Source organism: Coptis chinensis, chromosome 4 (genome assembly GCF_015680905.1).
Source record: "Coptis chinensis isolate HL-2020 chromosome 4, ASM1568090v1, whole genome shotgun sequence".
Lineage (NCBI taxonomy): Eukaryota > Viridiplantae > Streptophyta > Magnoliopsida > Ranunculales > Ranunculaceae > Coptis > Coptis chinensis.
This window is the reverse complement of record NC_141459.1, coordinates 16222570-16229963: the sequence shown is the minus strand read 5'-3', so window position 1 is coordinate 16229963 and position 7394 is coordinate 16222570.

Here is a 7394-nt window from a genome sequence, read left to right as displayed (position 1 = left end):
ATGAGGCATAAGTACCTTCTTATGCCTGTTTTAGTTTGCCGTATTATGCTATGTTTCTTCCTTATTTTTTGTGCCCATTTCACGGATTGGGTGGGGGTCGACATTGTGTGACCCACCAACTATATTATTCATTCTTTCCGTGCAATGACTTGGCTAGGGATGGAGGCTACAACCTCATTTGGTTGCGCCCTACACCCCATCCGACCAAGTGGCGCTAAGTAGGTTAGTGATTGTAGATGATAAATGGTGTGAAGCCTAGCAAATAATCATGGCGTGGCAGGATGCGAAGGAACCTTATTTCTTTATAGAAGAGGTTGACAACGCTTAAATGCTGGAGATAAGGTAAGTTTTTAGTTTCAGTTAGTGTCTTTATATCCCAAGCAATTTAATTCTTGTTAACCCCATAACGGGTGGAGCTCATATAGAGTTGCGTCTGTTTTTCTTTTTCTATATTAGTATGTTTTAACCTTATTTTGCAGATGTTCCAGAATTTCACGCGTTTCCATGGTATTTTTCAGTGTAGTCAAGGCGCGCTTAAAGCGCAAGGCGCACTTTTAGTGTCTCGCCTTGACCAAGGCGCGAGAGGTAATATAAGGCGTGCGCTTTTTGTGCTTTTTTGCGCTTTTTGTCGAGGCGCGAGGCGCACGCCTTATCAACTTTTACAGTTTTTTTGTTTTCTTTTACAATTTCTGCTATAAGTGACACATTTACACTCGATCCAATTGTTGTATGTTGTACAAATTTAGTAAGTTTCATTGTGGAGTACACTTTAAACTTAATTTTGACTAGTTTTTGTTAAGTTGTATGGATTGAAAGAAAACACAAAGATGGATTAAATTTTAAATGAAGTTTTACGGGATTCTAAAATTGAATCACGTGTTCTATTTTATGAAAAACTCATTTTACTCAATTCTATCGGTTCATTATTTTAGCTTATTGAAGTTGAGCTAAATTGTATTGAGAGATATGAGTTTTATTTTGCTCTTTACTTATTGCTTAAGATTTTTCTTTTAAATGACTACAATGGTTTTATATTTACAATCACATAAAATTAATTTTAAAGTTTGGCTAAGCAAATCAGTGATAATTCATGTCATATTTAATATTTATTTTATTTTTAATTTGATATATCTATTTTTTTTATTACTACGCTCACCTCTTCGATCAACACCACACCATTTTTCATTGCCTAAGGCACAAAGAGGGTGTTATGCCTTTAAGTGCTTTTAACGCCTTTACTACATTTGTATTTTTCTACCCTTTTTTTATTTTAATACTTTGAGGACAAAGCATGCTTCTTGTTTGGGGGTGGCATAGAAACACGTGTAATTAAGACATCTGTTAGGATATAGATATATACAATATGCACTTGTTTTCTAGTAAAAATTCAAAAATTTCAAAATTTCAAAAATATAAATAAAAAGTTTATGCTATACGCCTATACACTTAGGAATATTGGTATTGTTTTCTTTCTTTATGCTCTTAATAATCTAGAAGTCTCACGTAACGTTTGCGTTAGAATAGTTTTTAGAAACTTAGGTTAATATGTAGATAATAATATTTACATCTTTCTATAAATATATTGCATGAGTATCTATGATTATTTGGCAGTAAGTTTCTGAAATCTAGGCTAGAGTACTTATTCTACAAATCCTGTGAGAATATAGCCTAAAGCCTTATATGAGTGAAACAGTTGAGAAATAACACAAGGGAGAAGTAAAATCCGGATAGAGAAATCACACATCCACTTGCTTGATCACTATACCATATCTTTAGCGAGAATTTAGGCCCTATTTGGATCGATATAGCTAGAAATTCAAACCTTATGAAATTATTTTCTGCTAGTCGCCCCTCTGAGCCTTTCTTTAGCCTTTCATAAACCACAATTCCTTTACCCTTTTACAAAAACAAAACAAAATAAAAAATCAACCTACCCATTATAGAATGAGTCTGAGAATATGATGAGTGAAGAAAAGAGAAGAGAAAAACTGGTGTAAACAAAAATTAGTTAGTTGCTTCATAAAAGAATAAGCAAAGAAAGTTTCCATCCAAATAAAAAAAAAATAATAATAAAATAAAAAGTTAGAACTCCAAAAAAAATAAAAGGAGTCAAAAAGCCAAAATAAAAAGGCTAAGGATGGAAAAAAAAAGTGTAGAAGCAAAAGAACAAAGGTTTCTCTAGTTACGTAATATGAAGACCCTATTATCTCAGACTTGTTATTTTTGAATATCCATTGTTTCGGCAGTAAACTGCTTCAACACAATGAGAGCAATAGTAAAGAACGCACTAAAAAACAGAGGAATTTGATGTTGGGGGAGATGAAACTGAACCAAATAATGGCCGCCCCCTCTTTGGCATGCGAACAAAGTTCACATGGCAAAGAAGAGAAGAAAAATCAAGGAAAACTTGGAATAAGAAAAGAGTAAGCGGAATGTATAATAAAGTGTCGTGTGAACGTAAACGATAGGAAAATGGACAATTGTAAAAAATTCGTGAATTATCGGAAACAAAATAATGTCAAACTAACGTATACGGGATGCATTGTAGTTAAAAAATGACTGAAAAATGCACATAAAAAATTTCGAAAGAAATTGATTGCCGAAAACTGTACCGAACGCATTACATGACAATACTACGAAAGTTGATTTCGACGACGCGTGCCACCTGAATAGCGATACTAGGATTAGACCGTTGAAATTATACGTAGGGGCAATACAGTAATAATAGTAATAAAAGGAAGTTAAACATTAATAGGACTCAAAGTGTTCGGATGAGATAAGAATATGGAGTAGATAAGAATTGAGAGTAGAGATGAAGTTGGAGTTGGAGAAGAATCCCACCAGCACTGGAAACTTACTCGGAAAACCTATATAAGTGCTGGTGCATCTCCCGCATATCCCAATCCATGAAAAACAATGACTCTCATTAAACAAAATGTGGTCAAGGCTTGGTAGCTCGTAAACAAGAGATTCGCTCTGTCGACTACAATATCGCCAACATTGCCAACACTGCTGTTTTACAATTCCGTGATTCTTCCTCGTGTCGACCAACAGGTACTTCTCTCTCCCTTCATCTTTGTTTACGAGGGTTTGTAACGCAAGGGATGTGCCCCTCTCTAGTCGGGATTGTGCGAGCAAGTTTCTGTCTTGCCCAATCCAAGTTGGGAATGGGTCATGCGGTTACAGGCGAAGGCCCTTGGTTCGTGGCTCCGAAAGTGGAGGGCATAGCGTCAGGCTAATTTCACAGAGCAGCGAATATCTCTCTCCTATCGGTGGAAGGATATCGAGATGGGTGCTCCTCAGCTTCAATAAAAACCCACAACCGCTTCCATCGAACAGACACTTTGCATCGCAGCTTGGGTTTCAACTTTTATGGTAAGTAAATTTTGCGCGGTAAGCTGCTGTCGTTTTTCTTTTTATTCATGGTCTTTGAACTATTGAACTCTCCCCAGGATGTTCTCTGCATGAATCATATGGTGGCGACAAAAAATACGAACGTTGGTTGTCTTCATGAGCTGCTGTGGAAGAAAAGTAGTGAAGGCGATACTGATGGCACCATATTCAAACTAATACAGCAAACATGATACCGTGCACTGCCAGTAAAGGAAGGGCACCGTACCTGCGCTTCTTTAATCTGGCCCGGTGAGCCCGATTTTTAGCTTCTGACCCGGTTTTGGGTAGAAACGACCGTATTATACGGACGAAAGATAATCGAGAAGAAAAAAATTTGATGACGATCGTAGACTTGGTGAGGTGGAAAGAAGGTGACAGATACAACGAACACACGATGCTGCGGCGATGGTCACTTAAAGAACTACGGAAAATATTAGCACTCGAGAGATTTGAGATGGACGAAGTGTATGAATTTGAAACGAAAGTCGTAGAAAATGAAGTAGTAATGACGTACTCACAATTAAGTTGTGGGAGTGCAATTCTGTTAAGCAAAGAAATTGCGCAATTATTAGAGTGGTGGCAAATTGCACCGGGACAACTGCCAATATCGTTCTGGTTAATCTTTACGAGAGCGCACCGTTTACAAAATGAATTCAACAGAAGGTTCAGGGCTTAAGAATTCTTCGTGTTGATACGACCGAAAGCCATACTGACGAAAGGGTACATAAAATTTGAAGTTGAATTCAAGAATCCAAACAGAAGTTTTAAAGGGTTCCCAAAAGTATATACCGGATGGGATAGATTTCTGTATCGCTTGCGAGGGAAGTGGAATCCAACAAAGTTTAAAGTGCCGAACAAATTTCGAGGTAAGCCAAAACATAAGTATTAAAAATTATACTACGAGTAAACTATTGACTAACATGAGCTATTTTGTGTCTAACAGAAAACGCGAGTATACTACTAGACATTGAATTGGACAAGGAAGTGGAGAACAACCTTCGTTTCTTCTTTCATGAATGTTCTGACGAAAGATTGGTAGATCTGAGCTACTTTGATGATATTGTTGATTTCCGACACTATGGGGGTATTGAACGACGGCCCGATTGGTCCAGGGAGACACATAGTGAAATGGCGAAGAAGAGTAAGAGTCTCAGAAATGCAATATTTGGCAGCGATATCGATAGTGAAAAAGAATATGGAACGGAATTAACAAAACGAGAATTAATGCTGAGCTTGTCAAGCACAAATAGCGAATTGTACAAAAAAAGATGTTCCACAAGAAAACGGGCGAACGGAGACCAAGAGAGACAACCAACATTACAATGTATGATGCCTCGAGGGACGAGACTATAATGCACAAAACAGCCCATACGAAAAATAAGACATTCTCAACACAAAGAAGAAAAGGTATGTACCGTAGAAAACATAGATATGTAAAACTGTGGGGAGATGTAATATCTCGCTCTGGTTTGGTATATGCAGGAAAAGAATGTCTGGGAAAAGAACGAAACAGTGATACTTGCAAAAGATAGTGCAGCGAAGAACACAAAGTTGGTGAGAGAAAACAAACGGCAAAGCAAAATGCAGGAGCAAAGAATCCCAATCGGCAAATCTTGCCGGGGTAATACTACTCAATCGAGGAAAACCACGGAATAATTAACTTAATGAAGTTGACCGTTGAATTTTACTATTGCGTTAGGACGGTAAAGAAATTTGTGTCCAACACTAATCCGATGAAATTGGTAGATGAAGCAGAGATGGTCAAGTCTAGAAGACGAAGAGAAGGTATCGCCAGGGACCACGCCAATGGAGGGGCTAAAACAATATAAAAAATGTGACCAGAATACGGAGAACATCGGAGAATATTACAGAGCAGTGTCAATGATCTTCGATAGTATGAACCAGGTATGATAATATTTTTTATCAGTTATTGCAAACTTGTGATTAAGTCTGAAAGATTGATGAAATCAGATATTTTTCACCGCAGGTTAAAACGGCGGTAGTACGGGCGAAAGAAATTAACGAAAAAGTCGCAAAGAAAAGTATCGTTCCGAATGAAGTCAATGTCGAAGAAGAAATAAAGAAAGTGAAGATACTCAACCGAAAATTGGAAGAAGCAAACAAAGCGTTAAGCGGAACCAACAGAGTGTTAGAAGATGAAAACAAAGACTTAATCGAGCGGACAGAAGAAGCAGAGCAGAGATCGTACGAAGAATTTGGGAAGGCCTATGAGATAATGGAAGAACACAAACACTTAAAAGCAGAAAGAGGTAGAGAAAAATAACAAGCGAATGATAGATTTAAACGAGCGGCTCGGCCAAGATCACGTGCAAATGGTACATTGTGAATCGTCCGTAAGACAATTGACAGAGACTTTAACAGAAATGGGAGATGAACTAGAACGTGAAAAGATGAATTACAAAGATTTGTACGAGTTGTATATGCGTAAAGTTGGTAAGGAACCACTGGATTTTCCCAAACCAATGATCATATGATTGTGTGTATGTAATACCATAGAGCTAAAAATTCTTTTTATGAAAATAAAAACAAAGTATGTGTTGGCAATTGAATATCATTGTGATGTCAGATAACATACCTGCAGAAAACTTACAGTGTTGTTGATTTATGAATGTAAAAGAATGAGACGCCCCCATGTAGAGAGAAAACCTCCCAATATAAAACCACTGGAGAAAGTTATTGAAAGGCAAAGGGGACATGATCGTCCATAATGAACGTAGCTATTCAGGTGTCAAAATAGTTGTACCGAACGTGAGGCAAGGCCTGACAACTGTTGGAGTTGTCACAGGTGCACTGGGACCAAAACAACGTCGTTGCCTTAGTAGTGGAATTTGCACGGATATTGTAATTTGAGAGTATTGCAATAATTGTATCGAGCAAGAATAACCATCTTATTTACTAGGATTTCCTTCAAGTAGGCATGAATGCGACTTACTTGGACCGAAGAAGGCATAATATGGATGACCTCTCTGAAATTAACGTTAATGAATGACATTGTTGAAAGGAAAAGTACAGAAGAATATAGTAATGTAAAATGACAAACAAACATATGAGAATGGAATTTGAATGCCTTTATTGTTGGATAAAATAGAACGAACTACATAGATGGATAGATTTGTTATTGATGGAGTAAATGTAAAAATGCAAAAGATTTCCTAACGGTAAAACTTGCAAAGGTGGTAAGCATTCCATGGCTTCTCTATCATTCTTCCAGAAACAGTACGGAGGAAATATGACCCCCTTAGATGCTGGACGATCTATGATGTAAGGTCCTTGCCAATTTTCTCCAAACTTTCCTGATTCAATAAGTTTTGGGTTTCTATATAGAACCCAGTCCTCAAGAGCAAAAGACTTATGATGGATCTTCTTGTCGTAGTTCCGTTTCATGTCAGCTTGATATTTAATAAGTTATTGTAGTCCCTTAGAGCGAACCTCATCAATAAGAGCTTTTGACTGAGCCAAAGTATTGTCATTGGAGCCCGTTTCAACGGCAATTGACCGAGATGTATTGGAGAACAGTTCAGCACCATATGCAAGGTTAAAAGGTGATAATGCAGGCGAATATTTTGGCGTTGTCCTATAAGCCCATAAGACAGCTGGTAACTCCTAGACCCAATTCCCTTTGGCGCCAGTCAAACGTCTCTTTAAGTTTGCCAAAATCACCTTATTGGTGGCTTCATCCTACCCATTGGCTTGCGGATGATAAGGTGCGGAGAAATTATGACGTATCTTCAAATTAGTACAGAACTTACGAATTTCTTCAGCATCAAGCTGTTTACCATTATCTGATACAAGTGCAGTAGGGATGCCAAAACGACAGACAATATCTCTCCATAAAAACATCTTGACGTTGGAAGCATGGATTTGAACCAAAGGTTTCACTTCTATCCATTTGGTAAAGTAATCGGTTGCCACAAGTAGAAATCGTATACTACCTGGAGCTTTAGGTAAAGGGCCACTAATGTCTAAGCCCCATTTGGCAA